This window comes from Nicotiana tabacum, chromosome 14 (assembly GCF_000715075.1).
Source record: "Nicotiana tabacum cultivar K326 chromosome 14, ASM71507v2, whole genome shotgun sequence".
In the NCBI taxonomy this organism is placed as follows: Eukaryota; Viridiplantae; Streptophyta; class Magnoliopsida; order Solanales; family Solanaceae; genus Nicotiana; species Nicotiana tabacum.
Genome location: NC_134093.1, coordinates 72,864,892 through 72,877,656, shown reverse-complemented (window position 1 = coordinate 72,877,656; position 12,765 = coordinate 72,864,892). Strand labels below are relative to the sequence as shown.

At 38.6% G+C, this 12,765-nt stretch overlaps 1 long non-coding RNA gene across 1 annotated transcript in view; it reads left to right on the top strand.

Annotated features, from left to right (window-relative positions):
• LOC107760787 (uncharacterized) overlaps nt 1–12,529 on the top strand; it is a 42,244-nt gene extending 29,715 nt beyond the window's left edge. Inside the window, exons 4-5 of the long non-coding RNA XR_012698888.1 lie at nt 6,728–6,780; nt 12,280–12,529. This is a non-coding gene — a long non-coding RNA (uncharacterized LOC107760787). The remainder of the gene's footprint in view (nt 1–6,727; nt 6,781–12,279) is intronic.
• The last annotated feature ends 236 nt before the right edge of the window (nt 12,530–12,765 follow it).

Here is a 12,765-nt window from a genome sequence, read left to right as displayed (position 1 = left end):
CTCTACTAAGAGTGCAACCAAGAGAACCCTTCAACTCCAACTTCGGCAATCCCAGCATTGCTAATGTCACGGTCTTAGCGTGACAGTCAAGAATAACATGGTACGGGGATAACCAATTGTCACAACCCAAACTGAAGGGACGCAACGGGCACCCAGTGCCTTACTCAATCGAGTACCAACATAACATATCTTTCGTATCATACCATCATGGGTAAATGGTCTAGAAGGGTCGTCATGAGATAACCAGAATAAAATATAAGAGAATACTCGACATAGGACGACCTAACATGATATACAAATTTATACATGTGACATATGTTCCTATAAGGCTGAAATGATCATTTGTATTCTCAAAATATAGGCCTACAAGGCCATACAAGTATCCATATACATGACATCTGTCTACAAGCCTCTAACTCTTACTTCGATTTATTACTACCAAGGTCTGCTACCCAACTCCAGGTTACTCTCTCACTACTTACCCTATATGTATAAATCTAAGTTCTTTAATGCTTCCTTATTACTGTTCATCTTAAGAATGATGGGATAATCTCATCTCATACTTTGTAACTTTTATCAATCCATTGTTGATTCACCTTAATATTGATCTGTAATCTACCACTGATAACTTGAAATTTCTTACGTAATACACTGTCACTAGGGCTACGTCTCATTGGGGAACATCTGAAGTTATTTTCCTGATCCACCTAGGGATGATACTATACTTCAATACCCATATTTCATAGTATCCAAACGCGATTCATCTTATGGGGGGGGGGGTATTCTAATCCTATGCAATTCATGGAATTTTCTTTGAATCATTACTCAATCAAAGGCCCAAACATCATCCTCTTATCTATCACAATTACACCCTTATTCTACTACCGGGGCAGCATTCCATCTCTTCTAAATGCTACTAGTCTTAGACTCCTTTGCATTCATTAAGGCTATACTGAGCTTTCTATAACTTACGGAAACCATCAACTCTCTTATTTTGATGGGTTTGATCCCTAGGACTTACCTATTCTCGTCACCTTCTCACTCACTTTTTCTTATCCCCATCCCTAGCTACCTAAAACCTTGTCATTCTATGATACTTTATCTTGCGACCTACACATATCTATTTATACTACTCGCAACCTTCCTTTAATTTGCTAGCACAATAGATTTCCTTCTGTGCCTTCTCAGTTGTCTTTAAATGTGAGCAATTATTTTTCCTGGCCGTTCTGCCACTTCCTGCTTAGATACTTGGCTTTTCTTAGTGCCCACAAATACTAGTATTCCATGCAACTCATGTGATCTCAAATATTACTTTTGATTTTACTTCCCGTTCATTGGTCACAATAGATTTTACTTTCTTATAGAATTCATACGATATTGTAGGGAGATTGTTGTTACAAGATCATTTCCTCTTTAGGTCACTATGCTTAGGTTGAAGCCTTCTTCCTTATTTACTCAGCTAGTCTTTCGTTGTAGTACTTAAGGGAGACCCTCTGACTCTTGTAAAGCTGCAAGCTTATTACATCATATACCCGACAAATTTTTTGATGTTCTTGCTCGTCTATAATTATCCCTAGTTACTTACCCCCGCGCCTTTGTGCTCGTAGGGTTGCTTCTGAACTGAAATTTTTGACTGTCTTCCTAGCAGCACTCTCTTTTATTTCTGTAACACTTATACTATTCCTTTAATTACCTCAACTCCTATATGAATATTTCTCAAGGATTATGACGTCATATCTGCGAGACTGAATTCACTATGTTGGGGTTCACTACGTTTATTTTGCACAATCTGCTGATTTGTTTGTATCCGCTTGTCTAGCCATAACTAGGCTCTTCCTGAATTAACTACTAACTATTCGTTGGTCCATTCTCATATCTATATTCTAGGTAATCCCTCTTGGGTTATGTCCTTTGTCTTAACTTACCCTCGCACTGGCTCCTTATGTATCAAGTGTTTATTTGCACTTATTAATCAATAACATCTAGTGTTGGAACCCTTACCGCCTCTCCCCGGCATCGTGCTTGCATAATGTTTTGAAGTCATAACATATCTGTAGGATTTGAATAAATGCAATCTCATTCCTTTCGCCTTTCTACCACATTCTTCCTTTACTATTCTATAGTTACCTGAACCACATAACTCTGACTTAATACCATATCACACCATCTTCCCCCTTTAGGAGAGTACTAACATTTAATTCTATGAAGCTTTACCTATTAATGTTTTACCTCTTCATCTTTGGCGTCTTTTTACATCTTCACGTACTCTTACTCGCCTTGCGGTAACCCTTCTTTACCAGGGATAACTGAATTTTTTACGCACGAAGGTGACACCGAGTGTAACTGACACACTTAGTCCCTTAAGCATAACACTACTCACAGTGCATGCTTTAGGGAAGCGTTTTCCTGAATGACCTTTAAAGGTTATTCTTTTGTTGTCCATTCTATTATTTTCGAAACGCGATCTCTGAAATTGTCACGATGTCGACTATTATCAAATCCTCCGGTCCCTAATTCATGTTCGATATTTATCTTGCTTACTAGCCCATACTAATTTCTATTACTCTGGGGGTTCTAGATTTTCCTTCACTTGACTATAGACTCTGCCATCCTATCATATTTTGATTTACTGTTATCACCCATTTATCACATCTTACTCATAATACTTCATTTACTCTCTTCTTATTATCCTTCTAATATTTTCGTCTATTACCTTATTTTGAAAACATTAACAAAATATTCTTTCGCTTTTAGCTCCCCTTGCTCCATCCACTGGCTATATGGGTCGCCTAACATTCTCTCTTTACTAGGGATATGAGCCATACTAAGGTAAATATTTATCCCATCTAGGATTCCAATGCCTATCTTCTAAATTTTTTGAACTTCTAGTATTCATATCTAACTGTACTATTATAGAGTGCACCATCTGTGGGTCTCACAAGGAGAACTATTACCACATTTGCAATATCCTTCGAAAATATCAGCTAATGCTAACAATCCATCCACCATTTTGGGTTACTCTAACCCTAGCTGGATCCTGATATCCCATCCTTCTCTTAAACTATATCTGTTAGCTCCCATAGGGCATAACTGAGATGGGTGTGGCCAATTATACATACCTCTGTTACTGTTGAAGGTAACTTAGAATACTTATATTTCTCTACCTGATTTGTAAAAACTGATAATCTTCACTAACTGGGTACCTCGTACCCTTCTTCACCTTGCTTATTTTACATGTTGAAACTTGTATCTACCTTCTAATTCTTTTGTTGCTTTTTAAATCATATGGGTGGATAGATATTAATGTCTTAGGGCTCTTTATCCAGAAGCCTACACGTCTTAGTACACATATAATATACAAAAGACCTTACATTTATTCATCATAAGCATGATGCAAAATCGAGTTCCTCTAACTCAACTCTTCCACAGCCACATTCAATCTCTTACCAATTGTTTTTCTGGATGTAGGTATCATTGTATTATGAATAAAATACAATTTAAGAGTTTGAATTCTTACAGCTGAGATCTACCACACGATCTAGAGTAAGAAGAAAGAGTGACAATACTAAATGTCTTGTAGCCTCCAGCTTATAAGTGTGGTGCACAACATACCCATAAACAAGACTCTACTAGACACGACTTGTAGACTCCCTAGGACAGAACTGCTCTGATTCTAAGTTTGTCATGACCCAAATCGCAGGGCCGCGACGGGCACTCAGTGCCTTACTCAACAGAGTACCAAAGTAATATATCTTTCTTATCATTCCATCATGGGTAAGTGGGCCAGAAGGGCCGTCATGAGATAACCATAATAAAACATAAGGGAATACTCGATATAGGACGACCCAACATGATATACAATCTTATACATGTGACATACGAGCCTATAGGATCGAAATGATCATTTGTATACTCAAAACATAGGCCGACAAGGCCATTCAATCATCCATATACATGATATATGTCAACAAAACTCTAAGAGTACATAAATGTCATAAAGGCCTGGAGAGGGCCCCTCCATACCAATCAATATGTGTCCAAAGCATACTGACCAAATAGGCAACTCTGGAGCAAGTGGGGTGCCCCAACACCTTCTGCTAAGACGATAGCCTACTAGGAGGACTGTCAACCTGTCTATCGGGACCTGCGGGCATGAAGCGCAACATCCCCAAGCAAGAGGGACGTTAGTACAAATAAAGTACCGAGTATGTAAGGCATGAAAGCAGTATATAAGACATGAAAGAAACATGGAGTAAAGAACTCAAACTGTAAGTATGAATAGCTTTGTGAATCATGAAACATTTATAGTGTCATGCATATGCATATAAATGTCATATCATGCATAGGTACATTCTTACATAACATCATTAAGCCTCTGAGGGCATCCCATCATATCATTTCGGCCTCTGTGGGCGAAATCATCAACGTATACCAGCTGATTAAGTGGTGGTGCATATATAATTCCATAACATTTCTCCATATCCCATATACATATAATATACACGCATATAACGCCATCTGGTCATGGGTCAATGTACATGTATAAATGAATGCAATGCAATAGAAGTAAGTCAATAAGATGTCTCGGGATGTCATAAGATCAATATGCCTTCGGTTAGTATCATGAAATAAACTTTATCAACTTACGTATTTTCTGAGACCCATGAATAGACGATATAATAATAGGACGCATGGGGAATCAAGAACATAGGCATCCCTAGTACTTCTAAGAATAGAGTCATTTGTGAAGGTTTCGTGTTTGCTCGCTTCATTTGTATCATATGTATCATGCCAAAAGGAAAGAAGGTATAGCCTTAACATACCTTTGCAATCTTCCCTCCAATTGTCAACCAAGCTCGATATGATCTTCTTATGTCTACAATGAGTAAACCGACTTCGTCGTCATCATATCAGCGTTGTAACTCTCATATTTCAAAACTAATATTCTTACAAGAAAACGGACAGCACCTCCCCTATTTTTACTACATCCCATAATTTACTAAAAGTCACCAAACAGCCCAAACAACAACAATATAATTCACAATATGCTCTTTGATTACTTTAACAATCATTTTGAGCGGCAAGCTCGATTTACAATTAACAAAATATAATTTAATCTAATTCCTTTTCCATGAATCTTCATACAACATCTATAACATCATATGTATGCTTAATGTATCATTTTCAGCCCAAAACATCATAAGAATAATCTTCAAAAATAGTCCACACAACTAGCACCTTAACCTTTATCGTCAACCTCTTGTTTTTCATGTTTTCTTCTTCAATCAACTGAATTAGCACATGGATAAGCTTAACCACAGAATCCAAAACATAAGCAAACTATTTATAACAATTTCTAGCCACAACAAACTATTTATATAGACTCAACACAGACCACAAAAAAAAAAGATAACGATTCCTTATTCCATGTCAATCACTATCTTATAGATTTTCACTCAAACAACTCAACCAACACATGATTAACCTTAAGCACAACCAATAACATGATTTACTTATCTTATGAAGTAGATGAAACTTGTAATACCCCGCTGGTTTAGCTCACAACAACCCTCAATCACACCACAACACTATAGGAGTTGTATTCTGTTCTTGAATCAACTTTTGTGTTCAAGTTGGTGTGTAAACACTTGTATTTCTCCTTGAAACTCTAATATATATATGAGGGAGGGACTGGTTATTACCTTAATCAACAAGAACAACACTAAATATGAGGTTACATCACTTTGAAGGATCCTCCAAAGCAGCCACAAGATGAAGAACTACGATCTAGGAAGTACCGGGGGATTTCTAGCGCTGTATTCATGTTTTTATCTTTGGTTTTCACTCTAAAATCATGGAGACTGATTTGAGAGTGTTTTGGGAGCATATAGGGTCTATTTGGGTCGAAATATGATCCCAAATGAGCTTTTCCCCGATCTTTGAAGGTTGGAGAATCAGCCACCGCCTAAGTGGGTCCCATGGGATCTGCTTGCGCAATCTTACAAAAATTCGAATATACCTCTACTCCTACGTAGTATCAAAAAAAAAGTTTAATGCATTAGAAACTAGACTTGTAGACCTTAAATATTATATGTGAATAATCCCTTAATTCCAAGTATATTGGGAGAAAATCTCAACTACACTTGACCTAATTTTCAGCTCATTATGAATGTAACTTGTGATGATCTTTGCCAGGCGTGTGGTTAAGCTTGTGTTGAGGATATATAAATAGTTTGTTGTGGCTGGAAATTATTATAAATAGTTTTATTATGTTGTGGATGCTATAATTAAGCTTATCCATGTGCTAATTCAGTTGATTGAAGAAGATAACATGAAAAACAAGAGGTTGACGATAAAGGTTAAGGTTCTAGGCGTGTGGACTATTTTTGAAGATTATTCTTATGCTATTTTGGGATGAAAATGATACAGTAAGAATACGTATGATGTTATAGATGTTGTAGAAAGATTCATCGAAAAAGAATTAGATTAAATTATATTTTGTTAATTGTAAATCGAGCTTGCCGCTCAAAATGGTTGTTGAAGTAATCAGAGAGCTTATTGTGAATAATATTGTTGTTTTTTGGGTTGTTTGGTGACTTTTAGTAATTTATGGGATGTAGTAAAAACACGTGCGGTGCTGTCCATTTTTTTGAAAGAATTATTGGTTTTGAAATATGAGAGTTACAACGCTTATATGATGATGACGAAGTCGGTTTACTCATTGTAGACATAAGAAGATCATATTGAGCATGGTTGACGATTGGAGAGAAGATTGCAAAGGTATGTTAAGGCTATCCCTTCTTTCCTTTTGGCATGATACATATGATACAAATGAAATGAGCAAACGCGAAACCTTCACAAATGACTCTATTCTTAGAAATACTAAGGGTGCCTATGTTCTTGATTCCCCATGTGTCCTATTATTATATCGTCAATTCATGGGTCTCAGAAAATACGTAAGTTGATAAAGTTTATTTCATGATACTAATCGAAGGCATATTGATCTTATGACATCCCGAGACATCTTATTGACTTACTTCTATTGCATTGCATTCATTTATATATGTACATTGACCCATGACCAGATGTCATTATATACGCGTATATTATATGTATATAGGGTATGGGGAAATGTTATGGCATTATATATGCACCACCACCTGATCATCTGGTATACGTTGATGATTTTGCCCACAGAGGCTGAGATGATATGATGGGATGCCCTCAGAGGCTTGATGATGTTATGTGCGCATATACCTATGCATGATATGACATTTATATGCATATGCATGAAATTGTAAATGTTTCATGATTCACAAAGTTATTCATACTTACAAGTTGAGTTCTTTACTCCATGTTTCTTTCATGTCTTTTATATACTGCTTTCATGCCTTACATACTTGGTACTTTATTTGTACTGACGTCCCTTTTGCCTAGGGACACTGTGTTTCATGCCCGCAGGTCCCGATAGATAGGTTGACAGTCCTTCTAGTAGGCTATCGTCTTAGCAGAAGGTGTTGTGGCACCCCACTTCCTCTAGAGTTGCCTATTTGGTCAGTATGCTTTGGACATGTATTTATTAGTATGGCGGGGCCCTGTCTCGGACTTTATGACGTTTATGTACTCTTAGAGGCTTGTTGACATATGTCATGTATATGAAATATTGTATGGACTTGTCGGCTTATGTTCAGTGTACGAGTGATCATTTTGATCCTATAGGCACGTATGTCACATGTATAAGTTTGTATATCATGTTGGGTGGTCCTATGTCGAGTATTCCCTTATGCTTTATTCTTGTTATCTCATGACGACCCTTCTGGCCCACTTACCCATGATGGAATGATAAGAAAGACATGTTACTTTGGTACTCGGTTGAGTAAGGTACCGGGTGCCCATTGCGGCCTTGCGGTTTGGGCCGTGACACCAATCCATACCCAAGATCAAATCAAAATCCAATATATCTAATAATAGAAAGTCTGCCCTTGTCTCAAAACCAAAAATAGTGACAACACATGACCGTTAAACACCATCCACCACAATAAAATCACAAACAGGTGTAGACACATGCATAGGAACATCAAGAAAACCATGAGGCATATCTAGACAAGAAGCAAACTATGATAAGACATATGAATAGATGGAAAAAGGATTAAACAATACCAAAGCATCCTTGCGGAACACAGAAACAATACCTGTAATCACTTCATTTAAAGCAACATGCTAGGTCCTCCCTAGGAAAGCATAGCATCTGGCTTGACCTCCAATAGACAGATCTCCCCCTCTAAGACGACTATGGTTTAAATGACCTCTACCTCGAGCTGGCTGAGCCGGTGGGGTAGCAACTGGTGTGAGAATCATAGTCTGGCCTCCCTGCTGACTGGACCTCTGCGAAGATAGGGACATTACTTCTTGACATGCCCCAACACTCCACACTCATAGAAACCTCTTACTGGAAATGACTGTGGGGTCTAAGTCGGACCCTGTGAACCAGAGTAACAACTAGAAGAACTCGGTATTGATGAACCCTAAACAGATGGAGCGCGGTAAGAGCTCTGAGCTAGAAGTGTACTGAATGAAAACTAAAGTAAAGCTCCTCGGCTGGGTGGTGGTGAATGATAAACCGGTCTACTAGAATGGCCTCTCTTGAATCGACCTTGGCCTCCAAACGAGTCATCACTGAAGCTACCTGAATATCGGGACCTCTTGTCCCTGCCCTGTATGATCTCCCTAGCCTCACTGTGGATGCGCTCAACACGACGCGCTATCTCCACAACCTGGTGAAATGCAGTCACGGTCTCGATCTCTCTAGCCATAGCAAGGTAAATACTATAGTAAAGACCCTAAAAAAATATCCTCACTCTCTCCTCATCTGGGGGAATCAAAGTAGAAGCTTGGCGAGACATCTCTATAAACCTCATCTCATACTCAGTAACTGACATCTGGCCTAGTTGTAGGTACTCGAATTGCCTTCTCAGCGTGGCCCAAATTGCTCTAAGAAGACTATGGAGAACTAAGCCCACGTAATAGAAGGTGATCTTTCTGGTCGACCCATCTCATATACCTCCCACCACCTTTTGGCCGAATCCTGCAACTGAAAGGCGGTGAAGTCAACTCCATTGGACTCCCCCAATTAGCAACACTGCAGGAGTCTAATAACCATGGGCCACCTATTCTTGGGTATGGGTAGCTGGAGTCTGCGCTCCTTCCCATGCCTGGGAAGTAGTTGGAATAGTAGGAAAGGCCCTTGCCTGAGCCAAACTCTCGAACAAACCAACCATGCAAATCAAGGCATTAGGAATAGCTGGCGAAACAAATAAGACATGAGGAACCTGAGCTAGTACCTCCGCTCCACATAATCATGCACCTACTCCTCAATAGGATCTACTGTTGGCTCAACAGCAGTTGCACGAGCGGGGGCTCTAGATGTGGCGCGTGCTCCACCCCTACCTCAGCCTCGACCCCGGCTTCTCACTACCCTAGCTTGGGGTACCAGTGCCTGCTCAGTTGCGCCCGATGATCTTGTCCTCACCATCTGTGAGAGAATAAAAATTAAAGTAATTAGACTCAGGGATAGGCAAATCCACACTATAGAGAACAAAAGAAAATGAAGTTTCCTAGTAGCCAAGTAGTCTCTCAAAGATAAGTACAGACGTCTCCCTACCAATCTATAAGACTCTACTAGATTTGGTCATGACTCGTTAGAACTAAGCAACCTAGTGCTCTGAAACCAACTTATCACGACCCCAAAACCTACCAAAGCCATGACCGCGCATAGCACTACTTCTTAGGCAATCTAACATTCAAATAACAACAATGAACTCAAATTACATAATTAAATTGTCTCAATAGCTGAATAATCATAAATAATGTAATGACTTAGCCCGTCGTTTTGAGTATTTTAGCCCCATTTCCCCCATTTGATGCTTTATATATGTGTATTTGTGGTTACATGACATGCCAAGGTGGTTGGTTTGGTTTTAGGGAGGTTGTGGAGTGAATTGTGACGCTTAGTCCCAATGTTAGAAGCTTAAGTTGTAAGAGTTAACCGAAGATTGACTTTTATGTAGGTGACTCCGGAATAGAGTTTTGATGGTTCCAATAGCTTCTTATGGTGATTTTGCACTTAAGCATATATCCAAATATGGATTTTCGTAGGATGGTTTGGTGTTTCTCGGCGAAAGATAGAAAGTTGAAGGTTTGGAGAGTTGATAGATTTGACTGAGAGTTGATTATGTGGATATCAAATTTCAGTTCCGGGAGTTGGAATAGGGTTGTTGTGTAATTTAGAACTTGCATGCAACATTTGAGGTCATTCGGAGTGGATTTGAAATAGTTCGACATGAGTTTTGAAAATTGGAAGTTCCTTAGTTCACTAGGCTTGAATTGGGGTGAGATTCAGAGTTTTGGTGTTGTTTTATGTTATTTGAGGCTTCGAGTAGGTTCGTATTGTGTTTTAAGAGTTGTTGGTAAGTTTGGATGGTGTCCCGGGGGCCTTGGGTGTGTTTCGGATTCTTGGTAGATCATTTTTAGACTTTGATGAATTGCTGAAGTTTGGAGTTCTGATGCATTCACACCTACGAGGGATTGGCCGCAGGTGCGAGGTCACAGAAGCGGCTTGTTGATCGCATAAGCGGATTGAGGCTGGGTCTGCAGATTCAGACGGGGAGCCGCATATGCGGATGCACAAATGCATGTAATTGTCCGCAAATACAGAAGGTCAGAGGCTGGGAGGGACTCGCAGATGCGAGCTTGAAACGGCAAATACGGAGCCACATATGTGGTTAAGTGACCGCAGATGCAAAATCACTGGCAGACTTTATATATTTGAATTTGTTTTATTGTTTTCTCATTTTGGAAGTTTTGGAGCTCGACTAAGGGCGATATTTGGGAGACTTTTTGCTGCAATTGAAGAAGTAACTGATGTTTATTCAATTTTGATGATAGATATTGATTACCCATTGATTATTACACCTAGTTTATGTGAATTTAAGGTGAATTTGGGGATTTTAGACTATATTATTGGGGAGTGAGATTTGGTGATTTGAAGGTCGATTTGGAGATCGAAATTGGATGAAATTAGTGTGGTTGGACTCGTAATTGAATGTTTGTTCGGAATTTGTGAGTTTGGTCGAGTTATGGAGTACGGGTTCGGGGTTGACTTTTTTTAATATATTTTGATTAAAGATCTTAGCTTTATCATTTGAAGCCCTTTGCTATGAATTATTATTAATATTAAGTTATTTTGGCTAGATTCGAGCCGTTTGGAGGTTGATTTGTGTGGGAAGGGTTATTAGTGGACTGATTTAGCTTGTTTGAGGTAAGTATCTTGCCTAACCTTGTGTGAGGGAAATACCCCTTAGGTGCTATTCCTAATTGTTGAATTATATAATGTGTTAAGTGGCATGTACATGATGTGACGAGCATGTATACGAACACTATGTGTGGTTTTGACTTGAATAGACCGTAGGCTATTAATATGCCTTAATGTAATAATGAGCTTTTATATGAAATTTGTGAATCACTTTATGACTATTTGATCATTCTCATTTCATTGACTTATCCATATAGATGCTTTATCTATTGAACATCCATCCGCTTCTATGATTATTTGTTATGTCCTCGTGCATGATTGTTGAAAGTTGTAAACTTATAGTTTGATGACATTTAGGCACTATTGTTGTAATATCGTGGCACTTGGCATTATTGTTATGTGGCATGTTGGCACTTGTGGACATATTGAGTGGATTGATTGGGGGTGTTAGCATGAGGTTTTTCCATGCGATTCCTTTGTCTATGATTGTGCGCGTGGGGCGAAATAATGGTGGCATTATCTCGAGCTGCCCACGTGGAAATATTAGGGTGGCTATATGCGAATGTGACGAAATAAGGGTGGCATTTTGATGATGTTATGTGATATTTTGGGGTGTCTTCATTGTTGTTGTGTTTGTGTTGAGACGGGGCTGTTATTCTTATTTCATAATTATTTTTGAAAGCTTACGTTTAGAATTTCATCACATGGCTTACCTCTATTTGGTATTCGTGATCAAAATGGATTTTACTACAATGAGTTGTTATTACATATTCTAAAGGGGTTATGATTGTTGTTTTCAGTTATATTTCAACTATCAATTTTCTTCGATATATTCATTGCACAGGTTATTTGTCTAGTAAGTATCAAACGACTCGAACCTCATCACTACTCTACGGAGGTTAGTCTTTATACTTACTGGGTACCGATTGTGGTGTACTCATACTACGCTTCTGCATATTTTTGTGCAGATCCAGGTACTTTGGACCGGACTTATCAAAAGTAAAGCATTGTACACATCGAAGACTTCAAGATATTCCTCCATGATCCGACCGCAAGCCTTAGAATCACATTCTTGTTTCATTTCTACTATTTATTTATTTTAGACAATACTGTATTTGGGATTGATCTCGTATATTTAGTTAGAGCTTGTGACTCTTTACCACCTAGTTCTGTGATATTATGTTGAATATTTTCTGCTTTGGCCTGTAATACTCTTATTTCCGCATTTATGTTAAACTCCATTTTCGTTAATACATGTTTTCATTGTTTAAAATAATGTTGAGTGACCGGCTTACCAAGTTGGGAGACTAGGTGCTATCATGACTCATAAGGAGGGATTTTGGGTCATGACAAGTTGGTATCAGAGCTTTAGGTTCATAGGTTCTATGTGTCACGAGCAGATTTGGTAAAGTCTAGCGAATCGGTACGGAGACGTCTGTACTTATCTTTGAGAG